Consider the following 15,482-nt stretch of genomic DNA (forward strand, 5'->3'; position numbering starts at 1 on the left):
TCACTTTGGGCTACTTCTGCAGCTACTGCTGAGGCACATTAGTTGCTCTGTCAGGGAGGGAGATGCTTGTCAAGATTGTAAGCAAACTGAATTGCTGCCAACCATTTAATCACAGACAACAGATGATTCTCATAGACCATTTGTTTTATTTCTGTGCATTTTGTCTTGTGCTTTGCTGTCTTGCTAAAATCCATGCCCTTTTATGTTACGACAACAGGACATTAGCAATTATTGCTGTTGAAGTGCTCCACACATAAGCAAAGCCCCCTCTCTGCCACGTTAGTCATCAGATCAGTTTGGGTTTTATCTCTATCACTTACAAAAGTTCTAATTCTGACAGCTTTAATTACCTCAAAAAAGCGCTTTTACAGTTCTTGATTGATAGAAAGAATTTTTTAGCTACTTGGAGTAGCCAGTCTTGTGTTATTTTAAGTGGGATTTGACTCTCCCTGAAAGACTTCCAAGACAAGACATTTAACGGTGTAGAGGTGGGTGACCGCTGCTTCCCAACTGCCAGGCACAGAGAGGTGAGAGGGATGAAACCCATATCATCTCAAGATTTATATTTTTGCAGCACATATAAGATATTAGCCCCAATTAGCATTCTGGTTGCCAGTCTCAACTAACATTCTGTTGCAGCAGTGTGAAGGAAAAGCAATGCCCAGCAGATAATCAGCTAGGTAATTACTCAGGTAATTACTAGGCCATCATTCCTAGTCCAAAGGGAGGACATGAGCTGTCTAACCAGCAACTCTTGGACCATTCTGCCAGCTTCCACGCTGTGTAGTGGCTGCCACTCCTCAACAACATTTATCCAGTCTTCCTCATCCTGTCCTCTCCTGTTGGGATTATTTTCAGCCTGCAGTCTCCATCTTGATTTCTAGGTTGATTGCACAGATTGTAACTCAGGGCAAATTTGGCAGAAGGACTACAGGAGGTAAGGGAAGGAGAGACAGATGGGTGAAAATAACATTGACCCAGTTGCCTTGTCTGAACTAGATGGAAAATTGTATCCTCATCCCATCACTCTCCACATATCAAATGAATAAATGTAGTGTGCCTATATTAGTTCTGTGACACCATTTCCATGCCCCAGGAGTGAATGTTCCTGAGGTGAATGCTATCCCGTATAATAATTTGAAGCAAGCCTCACTGTCACCTCCTTTTCTTTTCTCTCCTAATACCTCCAGCCAAGCATCTTCTCCAGCTCAGACCATTGCCCCTAGCTCACAGCACTACCTGCAGGGCCCAGCAAAACATCTTAACATGGATTCCACACTGTACCTTGCACTGTCTGATGGTGACGTGCCTTACTAGCCAGTTGTGCTTCACTGGATAGGAACCAGTGCTCTGCTGTAGTCCAGGATGCTGCAGCAAGAAGTCACAAACAAATTCTCATTTTATTTGTATCATTTGGCAACGGAGGAAAGAGTAATAAATTCCTTCTAAAAAATACAGCTTTATTGTAGGCCATAATTCAGGACAATGATCTAACTAGGATCTCTTTCCAGGATAAGCTACTCATATACTCCTAGAAGTGAGTAAGGATCTAAGTCGGTTTTTTGAAACATGGCAACTATTACCAGAAGCATGACTGTGTTCCAGATGATCAGCGTCCTGCAGACCACTTGGTCTTATCTAGGGCCATGTCATAAAGGAGATTGAAAAAATGAAAAATTTTAGGTTTCCATGGCAGTGAGTTGGGAATGGCATCACCAGTTTCAGTGCAGAATGTGTGGGAAGAAGAAAATATGGTCCAAAGGATTGTGGCTAGAGAAAGAGGAGAGAATGGGTGGGCTGCAGGGCACATTCACCAGAAAACATGAAATACCACGTTTTCCTTTTAAACCAGTAATTTTCATGAGAAACTCACTTCAGTGCTCAGAAATTTATTCTCAGAAATGTAAAGGTGCAATAAGAGTGTGGGGCAGTATTCAAATGCAGAAACCAGAGTTCTCAAAAGCAGAGGGAAATTAGTGTTGGTGGCAGAGGGACTGCCTGTGCCATCGTTTCATCTTGTGACAATCAGCTTTTTTATTTTGGTGTGCTTTCCTGGCCAGGAAACGCTTCTGTTGATTTCCGTGAGATTTAATCAGGCTATTGAATTGTCAAGGTATCCATAATTTATAGAGGTAGAGTTTTGTGATTGACTCTTTTAGTTTTTTTTTAAGAAAAGCAAATACCATTACAATAATTCACACTCAGAAGAGCATTTTTCCTGTTGCATTTAATACAATTTCATTAAGTTAGCACAATCTAAATTAAAATGTGAACAAGATACTTGTTTATTATATCAAAAGCAAATTAAGTCTGGATTTGAAAAGGTGTTAAAGCTTTTCCTTTCATGAAATAGAATTAGTTCTGATTTGTCTGTGAAGTTGAAACTGGAATGAATTATTGCTGAAATATAAACCAAGTTTAAATCCAAGCTTAATGCAATTAACGAAATGAAGAAACTTCATAAGGTTCAAGTGAATATTGTTGTTATGCTTACAAGCTGAGGAACAAATCAGCATAGCAGTACTGAAATTATTAGAGCTATGATGGGTAACCCCTCTGAAGTTTATGACCATGGGAGAGGCCAGGAACAGGGAAATAAATATGCAGAAAATGTGCATATTTTAGTAAACTTACAGAGGTAAATTTTGACAAGTGTTTCAGGTGGGACATTAATATTTTGAGCACATTATCTGAAGTCCACAGTGGGTGTAAATACAGACTAGCACTGCAAAGATGTCTTATTTGAGGGTTACAAATTCTCTCTTCCTGTGTTTGCATTCTTTTGTTTCTGTTCTTCATACCGTGTAGTGAATGAGTTTACTGAGCCTAATGTGCACACAATTGGCAAACACAGTATATAAGCATTTGTCTAAATTGCCAATTTTGAATTTGGAAATGTAACTATTTGTTCAAGAAGGTAATGCAGTTGTAATAGGAAAACACCATGCAGACTGTCAAAACTAAATGACTGAATAGAAACTGAAAACACCAGACACCCAAGCAAGCAGCCTGATTTAGAAAATGTTGAAATCTGATAATTAGGTCACTCTGTTGGGCAGCTAAATATGAATTTAATTCAAAATTTGAGGCATCTGGTTTTGGAAAGGTTTGCTTTCTCAGCGTTATTATTTCTTTTTGCAAAGTTGGAGATGTGATACTTCCTTTCCCTACAGAGATGGTAAGAGGATTACTTCTTTTCACACTGCTTTGAGTATGGAAAGTCCTCTAAAAGCGTTATCTGAAAATTTCAGACAGCTCTAGTGTTATCCTATTACCCATTCATAGAGGCAAGTAATGGATAATTGGGTTCCTACTTACCTTCATTAGATAAGAGATTTCTCATTTAACTCTATCAATAGAAAGATTAAGAGTCCTTGTTACTCCAGGAGAATAACGTTGCATAGGATGGGAGAAGTGACTAATAGCGAGTATAAAACTGTGGTTGTTAACCAATAGATTTGTTACAATAGGAAAGTTTCAGACAATGAAATACCCTCTCTAACCTTTATGGTCATACTTCTAATTCAGTACATGGAGACACATTGCTCTGTATCAAGTGAAGCAGAATAAAGGGGCCCATTGATTGCATCAAAAGTTTACAAGCTGACTTCATACTTTCACACCTATCATGTGAAGACAGATTATGAGACTCTCCTGTGAGTTAGAGCAGAGCCAGTAGAAAGGCAGTTGGAGCTCTTCTTAACTTCCATGACCTGTTTGGGTTAATAATTAGTTATTGTACTCTGCAAGTTTTTTGGTTTGGTGGTTGTTCTTTAGTTGTTGTTATAGCACTGGCGTGTTTGCTGGCTGTACACAAGAGTTTTTCTACATTAGACTTCTGTTTCTGTAGAATCTGCTTTTTCTTTCTGACTAGCAAAAGAAGAAGGGTAGAAATTAAGTTTTCAGCCTGACACATGCATGTGCCAAGTTCATAATCACGTGCCCAGAGCAGAGGCGCTGTTAACTCCTTTTGGTTGTCGTAGCCCATGACACCACTGAACAGGCTTTCCCATTGGAACCTTTCTGATGTTGTCAGCAGCAGGTGCTAGACCTAATTAATAATGTTTTCTGAAGACCCAAAGATGGCTTGTTTTCTACCCTTATCAGGCAGAATTTTGATACAGGGGAGCAGTTAGTTTGGTGACTCTCGTTACTTACTTTGTTGTCTTTTATCCAGGAAGCACACTGAAAAGTACTTACAGCTTCCAGACAAAGTTTGTGGTTTCTGACTGTGCCATGTCTGTAGAAAACTGCGTCTGATAGAGCGTAAGAATGTTTTTTCCACAGCTGCACAATATTTCTGAACTATTCTCTGTATTTATCTGCAGTGACCTTACAAAAGTAATCCACCTTCATGGCTACAAAGCTTAATTACTGTAATTCTGCATTAGCTTTGCTTCTGCTGGGCTTTCTCTGCCTCATGTGGCTCTAGGGTAGCATTTAGTGGCACACTTATTCCTTGGAATAAACTGATGTGGCAGGTTACCGTAGGGTGCTGTCTGCCTACAAAGTATCAGGTAGACTTGTAACTTACCCTGTTAATTTTTAAAACCTGTAAGAGAGAGACAATATTATATTGCAAGGCCACCTTTCTGTGTCACTTCCCTAAAAGCTCTCTTTGTTTTAATACTATCTGTACTTCTCAGGTTTCTACTATTCTTTCTGTAGCAGCCACTTTCCTGTTGCTGTTGGAATGTCAAAAAAGGTATATTCTTCGGGATATTTCTGTCTATTTTGAAATCACCGGAGGGAAAAGTTTTCCTCACTACACTAATTAAGGAGCATGCTGTTTGTGTAGCACTGAAGTTGATATTGTCTGTACCTAGGTTTATAAATAGCATCTCTGTTTATTTGTTCATCTTCCCTGATAAATACAAACCTACCATACAGTCAGCAGCACTCAGGGAACACCAGTAGCGGGCAACCAATATACAGCTCAAATATATCGTCTCAAGAACTTCTGTGTTAGAGATGTCCTAAACCATGGTCAGGCAAGGTAGTCAGGAGTTCACAATTACCTTCTTTCTGTTAACGAGGACTTGATATACCTGCTATCCTTACAGGTCATGTCAAACGATAGACATGTAATGCAAGTGTAAATGCTACATTTGATTTTCCAGAGGGCAGGGCAGGTACAGGCTCACAGCCCTGTCCCGTATCCCCATGTTGTGCCCTTTGTCCAGCAGAACCACAGAGGGATGTGCATGGGCGAAGAGCAGCTTCTGGAGCTGAGCTTCCCTCAGCCACTGGAAGAGCATCTCTGCACAGCCCCAGCTGGGCTAACGCCCTTAATTTTTTTTCCCTCCTTTCTCGGTGTTTACTTTGCAGCCACTCCGCTGCATCCTGTACAAATTTAAAAATCCCTGGCATTCTCTGAAGCACAAGCAAACTATGATTTTCATGGCACACCAGCAAACCCTTAAATAACTAGGACATTGTATTGGTGATGAGAACAGAAAGCATCTCCATAAAGAACAGCTTGCCAAACTTTATAAATTTCTTCTGCAATCAAGAGGAAAATAAAGCCTCGAGATTCTCCTAGCACAAATTTTAATGATTATTGTGTGCTGTTATGTGAATATTTTCACTAAGACTGTAGGAAAAACATTGCTTGTAATCGTCACATAACGGGAAAACATTCATATGGGCCAGGCAATGTCAGGAACCCTGGGAATATATCATTAGGCAGCAAAGGTCAGCAAGGTAGAAAATACATAATTATGATGTGGCCTGTTGAATATCCATGGTTAGGGAAGAGTAGTCAGATTGCAAAATACTGGTCCTGGTTTTCTGATCTTACTGTAAATATTTTTTCCTGCAACCTTTTTATGTCTGTTTTAAAAATAGTAATGGATTAGGAAGTATCAGTGTGCTTACAGAGCAAGGACCTAGACAGCAGCCATGAGAAAGTTCATTTGACAGTCAAGGGAAAACACTGCAAACCCAGCTTGTGATTTGTAGAATTTTAATGACAAATAAGGCAAAAAACCCTTTCAAAACTGCATAGATGACCCCCTAACAGAAGTTTCCTTTGCTATAGCTCCCCAACACAAATTATAACAGAGAAGTGTCGTTCAGAATAGTCAACTGTTTCAGTGGCATCCATCGACAAAAGGTAATGACAAAATGAAAAGAAGAAACACAAATAACATCAGTTTCTTGGTTTATGCACAGAGAACAAAAGAATACATCTGCTTTAGTCTTTACGCTGCCATAAAGATATGGATGCCTGAGCCTCACTAGGGAGAAATGAGCCTATTTTATGCACCAGGCACAAGTGTGGACCAGTTCCTGTTTTCCAGATTTCACTATATTGAATTATACTGCTATTTTTCAGTTGTAAACATTTCAAATTTATGAAGCAGACATGATTAAACTAGTCGGTAAAGGAGATAAACAAGATATTTTTTCCAATTAAACAAAATTACTTTTTAAAGTCATTGTTTTAAGAGGTCTGTTGTTCTGTTGGGGAGGATGGAGGGGAGGATGCTTCATCATAAAGAAATACTGAAAAATGCTGCAGTTTTGAGAAGGGGAAAAAGAATGTTAATACAATTTGTAGGTGATATTGAGGTGAGAGGTGCTATAAACACTACAGGAGTAGAGACATAATAGAACAAAATAGTGTCTGGTGCAAAAAGTATATGCACTGGAAATGCAAAATGAGAATCAACCTGAAAAAAAATGCAGACAGATATCTCCTGGGGAAATTACTCCTGAGCACACACATTCAATAAGCAAGAGAAAACTGGGAAGTGGTAGTGATTAAAGAGACCCTGAGGTGACGCTAGTCAACAAATTAGACAGCAGTAACAGTATGATATGGATAAACAATGGTGCAGGTTTAGAATACATCATGTTCCCAATGTGTTTTTTTCCTGGTCAGAGAACTAGTACAAAGTTTAGGCATTGAAGATGACTAATGTCAGAAGCGCGTTGACATCGGAATTCTGTGGTGCACGGAAGCCCTTGTTCTGGCTCACTGCACCGATGAGTTTCACTCCTGCTGATTGATGAAAATAGAGATAAATTTCTCATGATGTGAAACCCAACAGCAACTTTCCTAATTATTATTTTCAATCAAAAAGCTGTGATTTTCCTATGAGATGAGAAATAGTTTAGAAAAATAGATGCATGAACTATTACATAGCTTTTAAATGTATTCAGTTTGTACTTCAGTCCAGGAAGAGAGCAATCATTTCACTTTGTCTTCTGTTGGAAAACTTCCTCCTTCCTCCCCACTTCACAATTTTTAGTAAAAAAGATTTAACATGATAATCTAGAAATCATCTCAATAGTAAAGAATTGCAATCACCAGTATTATCATGTAAGACCAGGGCAGGCATGCCACTGATTCAGTATGAAGGGCTGGATGCACAAATGCCAGATTGATCCCTTTATACCAATAAATGCCTTTTTCCCTGGTGGAAAAAAAACCCCAAAAAACCCCCAACAGATTACAAATTGAGTTAAAGAAACCCATGTCATCCCAGCACTTTATTTTCAATCCTTCTTGTAACTGGGAAATACATCCTGCGCCAAAGGCTGCTAAAGTGCATTACTTCAGGGATGTACTTGAGGACGTGCTTAATGTTAAACATCAGGCACCACCTTGGACTCAGGGGTGATAATCTGCTGCATTGAGGGCTCATTCATAGTGACCACCTGTAGCTTCAGAGGGAAGGACTTCACAAGAAGTATCCAGGTAAAAGCAGGTATCAACAACCTGCTCAAATAAAAATCTGCCACCCCTGAGCACCCAAAAGGTATTTCCTTTCCTCAAGAAAAACTTTGCTTAGACCTTGGCAATCTCTTTCAGATGAAGTAAAAAGGAATTTAAATTTCATCCCTGACTGGCATTTTCTGAAATCTACAAAGTGCCAAAAAATGTAGTATTAAAACATTTAATTTTTCTTGTTTCTTTACCTGGGACTGTCACAGCTCAAATTCTATGAGCGAGCCTGTTCCACTAAGCTTTGCAAAAATGTTAGTCATCAAGAGGTTCAAGATCAGTACTCTGACTTTTGAGATTTGTATTTGCTTATCTCATACTTGGACTCTGTTCTTATCTTGCGGTGAAAAAGAGCCTATATGCATCTCTAGTTCACGGGGTTTTTTCTTTTCACACTGGGGAAAAAAAGAGATGCCAAACCAAATTTTGGTCCCAAGTACATTGATCTAAATCTCTGCTAAAATGAGCAGAATCACGTTGGAATAATGTCTTTCCATTTCTTTTGTCCCATTTTGTGTTTATGCTTCCCTGCCATTTGTGTCACTCATCCCACTACAGTTCTTGTGATGCCTGTCATTCTCCGAAGGAGAACAGCAGCTTCCCGTATAGCCTGACTGAGCAACATGACATTCAGTGGGTTTTTAATTAGATAATACAGTTCATGGAAGAACTGTGAGCCACAGCTGATAGTGAACATAAAATACAGCCCCTACTCTTTTAATCCTGCCTGCTTATTTTACATAAGAACAGAGTCTTTGTAAGTGCCATACTGGAAGCTCATTATACAAGAGGAATAAAATTCAGCTTCTCGTTTTTATGTTACTTTTCTTGGAGACATATCCCATATAGGGATCTCAACTATAAAGAAGCCTTAATATAAAAGAAAGAAACAATGGGATCAGGGACAAGCTTAATTGGCTTTTTCAGATGTTTAAAACATGAGGCCAGCATATCCATGTATGTAATGTATGTGAGATGAGTTTCTGGTAAAGAACAAAATGAAGGACCTTATAATGGCGTACTGAATACGTGTGAATTTCCCAGGTTTGGATTGCCAGCTGGGGTTAAAGCACGACATGGGCTATGACATCATGTTAGGGTAAATAGCCCACGGTAGCTATTAAGACCAAGAACAAGGTCCTGTCGTGTACAGGGAGCACGATGCATCTGCAGTAGTGGTGGTGAAGTTTACTCTAGTCAAACAAATCTGGCAAAAATCCTCTGATGAACAGAGAAGCATCATTTATTACCTGGGATTTGGGAAGATCTCCAGAAAGACTTACGTTTGGTCTGCAGAACACAGAACCTGGATTTCTTTCTGTCAGATACAGCATCTGTCAGGCACATGAAAAACTGATCTCCTCAAGGGCAGTAACATGGTCACATCCTGCTCTCACTTAACAGTGGTGTCAGTCAGCCCTTTGCAGTGATGTTTCTGAGAGCCCCATATCTTATCACATGGGCTTTGTCCTGGAAGGGTTGGGGGACATTCATCAGCACCCTTAGTCTCTTGCTAGCAGGCACAGGAGATGTGAATGACAGTAGAACGCTGTCCCTAATGAAATCATTTGTCTGGCACCACTCGGTCTCCCCAGCAGCTCCCGCTGCACCTCCTTGTCACCATAGAATCTTACCTGAACCACAACACTTCTAGTTTTTTCTTTCTTTATATATCCTGATTACATTTCTGGAGCTGTACCCTGATGGCTTTGTGTCTGCTGTTTTGGCAGCTTACCTTGAGAAAGGTTTGTTTACAGTTGCAGGGTAGCCTCAGAATTCAAGCCACTGCAACCCTAACAAACATTAATATTACTTTCTACTGTTTACTTTTAATTTTTCTTGCTTTTCTGTATCAAGTTCCCTTAGTATAACCGTGTCTGAGCAGTGAGGAGTTTGACATTTGCTCACTGACACGCAGAAATTCCAATCAACTTCAACGGATTTTAGATTACACCTTCTATAGAGAAGAATCAGAGAGGCATCAGAGACAGTTGTAAGTAAATCAGTTATTCATTAAAAACATGCACTCTTGAACGGCTCAAAACTATTTCTGTAAATCCACACTCAACTCAGCAGATTGTTTATCCAAAAAGTGAGAAGTCTAAACATTCTGAAGCTATGAAAACAAAACATGAAAAACACTTTTCATTTCAGAATTGTGTGATTAATTTCATTGTCACTTTAAAAAAAATATTTAAAGTAGAATACCAGATTCAATTTGGTGAGGAAAAAAGCAAAAGAATCATTTTGGGACAATTCATGAGTTTTTTTAGCTGCTAAAATATATACCAAACCATTATTTATTCTCAAAACCTGTTATTCTGACTGCATTTTGGACGCAGGAGCATAACATTTTTGACAGTATGACCACGTGCTATTTGCAGGCTGTGTTTTTTGAAGCAGACATGTATTTGCATTCTTTTATCCATCAGGATAGTTCAATTAGGTTCAGGAGCAGTTTTTCTTTTAAGTATGATTACTCACTGCATAATTGGTTAACAGGCCACATTTGTGAGTTTGTTGATTAATGAGGAAACAACCTAATTTCTTAAGCCAAGCTGCATCCTGGGTGCTTCCTGAGCCATACCTGAAGTGCCAAGTTGAAACTAGCAATACTGAAAAAGGTCAAAAACCTATTTCTAGGGCCCTGCTCTGAAAACTGTTACAAATTCTGCTACAGTATGTTTTTATTGCACATTAGTTTTAATAGGATATTATTGGTTTGTGAATACCCTTTTCCCAGATGCTGCCTACAATGTAGTTTTTATTGCATAGCAGTTTTAATGTGATTTTACTGCTTTATAAATACACTTTTCACCATTCTTTCCTTGATACCGTGTCTGTACCAATATGCTTGCACATTACCGTTATTTCTGTCTTAAAATCAAGGTTAAAGCAATCACAGTAGGACTTTGCAGAATGAATGATAAATGAAAACGCATCTAGCAGGATGCTCTTGATATTCCATAAACAAACAATGCAAAATCTTTATTCATTATTTATCACTTGTTCTTTGTGACATTTCTTTACAAGGCGTTTCTTTTTCCTTTCATAGAGCTGAGCCAAAACATATACTGGGCCAAATGCATATGTTTACCTCTTTCCTTTCCCCCCACCTTGAATCAGAAACTCTTGATCTGCTTAGGTCTGGCTGTATGTTGAACCAGCTGGTCCAGCACCAGCAGCCACGGAGTCATTCCATCTTGCAAGACACTGCTGCGTGTTCGTCCCACTCAGGCTGCTCTGTAGTCCATGCTCCGTTCCATGCTCATTGGTAGATGGCTGCTTGCTCTCCATCTAGCAGTTCTGGCTCTAGATCAGCATCTCTGCCACCAGGACAGCCTGAAGATACGGAGAGGTTAGTGCAGATCTGACTCACGTCTGCTTCTTACACCAGCAGAATCCTTCACTAACAGTGTTGTGTTTGCTTGCTTTTTGCTGGTAGGGATGAAGGTTAAAATTAAGCTATTACTTTTCTTTGGAGGTAGTTCAGAAGAATATAGGTGAATGCATTTTTGCCTATCCCCATGTTTTTAACCAAAGAGCTTATCAGATCTACAGTCAATTCTCATTTCACTGGATTTGCAAGTAAAAAAAGCTTGTTAAGCTTTTATTAATTTAAAAGTCACCAATCATGTTTCTCCATACCTGTTCTAATTAGTTGCTTTTGATGCCTATGGATTCTGATAGCTTTTTCTGATTTCTGGTTTGCTCCCAATCTTCTCCTTCTCTCTCTCAGTTTCTGTTTTAGAATCTTGCTACTTGCAACTTTTCTCTCTCTAGCTAGTTCCTCTTAAATTGAACTCCAGGTCTTCTGTCTTTTGCATGTATCTGTGGGAGGCAATTTAATAGCATTACCCTTTTTTGGCTTGCAGCTGCAGCTAAACCATCCTGTTGTCCAGAAGGCAATTTACCTGATTTGATTTTCACCAAACCATGTTTTCCTTATGAACTGATCATACTTGCAGAGGGTACTATACAGAACTTTTAAAATAGTGGCACAAGATTTTGGTACATTAATGTTCTATCTGTGCCCTGGTATTTGAAGACATATTAAAAAATTCCTTTCAGTAAAAAAATGCTGAGCAAAATTTTGGGCTTCTGGGTAGAAATAATCTAGATCCTCTGACTAAAAAGCATTTATCCCCCATGGTTGCGGTTTAGTATCCTCTTTGGAACTAATAGACTAGAAAGCACCTATGTTCACACAATACAGGTGCACCAACCTGTTTTTCCAAAGTTCAGAAAAAATATTTATGAAGTAATTGCAACTCTTCTGCATCTCTATTAACAGCTATAGATACTTGCTTCTGGCCATCATGGATTTGAGTCTACATCTTTAGCAACAATATGAAATTTCTGTACTTTTAAACCTGTATTTTGTACTGTTGTCTATCTGGTCTTCATTTGTTTCATCCCTAGATTTAGAAGTAGGCTTCATTTTTATTGTTGCCTTTATTTCTGTACTGAACCAGAAGTTGCCTGGAATTCTCTTCCTTTTTCACAGTATGGTTTTGATTTTAAGTAAATGTTATTCATATTTTTCTTTATGAATTTTCTTTCTAATCCATTTCTCTCATATTTTCTTCTGGATTGGAAAATTAGCCCCTTTGAAACATATAGAATGCATACCTATATGTATTTTGGTTGGAATGCTTTCCTATTTTCTCAAACTGGACCTAGTAGGGTTGAAATCACTGTTTCTCAAACAACAGCTGGGGTCTAGTCCAGTGACTCATCTGACCTTCTGCATTGTCACCCAGTTGCAGCAGACTAATCCTGGGTGGGCTGTGGTACCTTTTAGGTTAGAAAGACACTTAATGAAGTCAGTGGAAAAACGCCAGCTTACTTGAATGAGGCCCATGTTTAAAACTACTTTTTGGCACACCAAACTGTTCTATTTTTACCTGACTTTAAAAAAAAAAAAAAAAAAAAAAAAAAAAAAAGACAAATGATCCTTCACAACAGAATTGTTTTCATATTCTTTCTTCTCTCTTCTCGATTGGATTTGATTGGGGGTATAGCTTTGCAATTCTGTGAGGAGTAATGTCTCACTGTCCTTTGCTCTTTCTTACATAGTGAAGCATGCTGGTATAATTCAATAAGATTCTGCTATGTACATAGCTTCTGATCTGCGAAAAAACTAATTTAATTCCAAATTAACTGCTCTCAAAAGTACTTTTTTTCCTTCTTCTTCATTTTAACACATTGCAAGGCTACAAGTAACTGTAGTACAATTTTAATGAGAACAATTGAAGGAAATACCATAGATAAATGTCAGTGCATGTCAGAGTTAGGATTTAATGGATTAAAAAAATGCTTCTTCCATCAAATTGTATATTTTCACTCTATGTAAATGATTTTTTATTCAGATATATTTATATCAGGCCTAATAAGTTGTACAGTCTCCTGCAAATGAAATTCTTAACGATGGTAAGCCTTGTTTGCAGGATATCTGGAAAGGATTGAGATTACTATGCAGTACTTCTAATATAGAGAATTAAAATATAACATATCCTGTTCATTCTGATGCTTTGAAAAGGGTGTTTCTTATTTCTGTGGATGAATATACTGCTAGTGACTAAAACCAGATGACCACAAGACCAGATCTTGTGTAGAAGGTATAAATTCCTTATGCCTTTACTTTGTACACTGTTTACCTGTATAGTAACTGGTACAGAACCCCATGCTGTTACAAACCACAAGAAATATTAACGTAACACATCTTGATTTCTGTGGTTGTGATTCGACTTGGGGCCAGCGAGGTAGGCAGTTACCCCATGGCAGCAGGCTAGTGGCAGCAGCAAAGAGCCGTTCTGCCCATGCTGGAGGAGACCAGAGACTGACCTGTTTGAGCAGCAACTATTTCCTAAGCCTCCAGACTCTGCTTTTCCTCTGCACAGTTACATACCACCATCCTGCTGCCTTCAGCAGCTTCTCTCTTCACTTCTCGCAGCCACAAACAAAGCAATACAGAGGCAAGAACACAGCTGTTGCTGGGAGAAGATGGGGCAGGGAAGCTCTGTTACAGATTGCTGCATGGAGGGAGGAATGGGAACAAGGAGAGGACCCAAGGAATAGCAATGCTTCAAAGTTCAACTGGTTTCGTGAGGAAGGAAGGTGATACTGAGATCCCATCCATAGTCATAAATTCTTTCCAGCTTCTCATTGCTCTTCAAAACCCTGTTTATCTTTACCTTAGCTTCCTTAACCCAGAGTCCTTTAACTTTTGTTATCCTCCTACTTCACCCCCTTCAGTTATTTTGTCCTTAATTTTGCCTGCACTGCTTGGAAGCATTAAAACCATTTCAGGAGCTTTCTTTGTGTGTCCTTGGTGTGTCTGTATTCATCTCTTCCCTGATATTTGCATTCTTCAGTAGACACAGTCAGTTTAGTTCTGTGTTTGTCCAGCAGTTAAAAAAATAAAGGGGTTCAGTGTCAAGGGCTTACAGGAAATAATTTTGGCAATAAATATTAGGATAAAGTGTTCAAATATTTCTACACCAAGATTTTTTGTTAACTCTAACCTTGTTACAAATTTAAACACCAGCATTTTACCAGTTTGTTACTTAAAAAGGGTTTGCTGTCATGTTCAATAGGGGTAAGGCAAAACGATTAAGGCATCACCACGTTCTTCATTTGAATGGGCACATGTTCAGTTCTGGTTTTCTGTGAAGTCCTCAGTCTGTGCCTTGTTCTTGCAGCCTCTTGAAGAAACTTCCTAGCTTTGAGTAAAAAAACCACAACTGTGACCGTTTGCATAAGTTGTTAACATTTCGTATTTATCTTTATGAAGTTTGCAGATTTTACTCCTCTCTGCCCTCTTTACACATTCAGAGCAATTTAGAGGCACCATCTCCACCCACTCTTAGAGGGAGGCCACCCCAACATGCTAGCAAGTTGGAAAGGTAGAATTTCATACTGTGCAATAAAGGCAATACCACCTGCATGTACTTACATGATTATAGGAACTGATTCAAATTATGTGCATGGCATGGAAGTACATGGATATTGAACAAAAATAAAGTTGGTATTTCCTACAGCTTTATTGACCTTAACTCTGAATTGTCTATCTAATGAACATAGTTAGACTTGTCATCTGGTTCATATCTTAAGTAGAGTGCACATCCCTGTGTCTATATTAAAAATAAAACCAAAAGAAATAGCTTTTTGACCTTCAGTTAATTATCTTAACCTGGCTTAGAGAAAGCAGAACTTATTTCACAGCTTCATTCCCATTTGCACAGATTTTCCCCCAAGAGAATGACATGAAATAAATTATTTTTAAGGAGATATATAGCTCCATGAGCAAGAACAAAGACTCTCTTAAGTATTCATCATAATAAAACCATGGAGCTTTGTAGTCATTTCCTTTCATTTTTTGAAGTGGACTGCTCTTCAGGCTGCTCTTCTTGAGTATAGGTCAAACATCAACCAGAAGAAAAGAGTCATCAACTTCAAGTTATGTAAATAATAGAAATCAAGAGAAGAATAATACATCTCTTCATTTTTTCAGAACATTGAAATATAAATAATCGAGATAGGAGTAAAAAAAATCAGATTCACCAAACCCTTTCCTTAAATTCTTCAAAGGTAGGAGCAAATAGGATTTGGGGTTGGTTTGGGGTTTTTGCAGGGGTTTATGTTTGTTTTGTTTTCCGAGTACAATTCAGTCTGATTGCTTCTGTGTACAGTGAATTGAAACTAAGGGGAAGCTTCATTAGCATCACAACACATACTTGTGCTAAGT

General features: G+C 38.6%; 1 long non-coding RNA gene across 1 annotated transcript; it reads right to left on the reverse strand.

The window, feature by feature from the left end:
- Positions 1-9,917: 9,917 nt before the first annotated feature.
- On the reverse strand, positions 9,918-14,827 carry LOC119150997. Its single transcript, XR_005105271.1, has 3 exons — positions 14,260-14,827; positions 11,381-11,563; positions 9,918-11,170 (listed from the first exon to the last, which is right to left on the reverse strand). It is a non-coding gene; the product is annotated as an uncharacterized LOC119150997 (long non-coding RNA).
- Positions 14,828-15,482: the final 655 nt, after the last annotated feature.

Source organism: Falco rusticolus, chromosome 1 (genome assembly GCF_015220075.1).
Source record: "Falco rusticolus isolate bFalRus1 chromosome 1, bFalRus1.pri, whole genome shotgun sequence".
Lineage (NCBI taxonomy): Eukaryota > Metazoa > Chordata > Aves > Falconiformes > Falconidae > Falco > Falco rusticolus.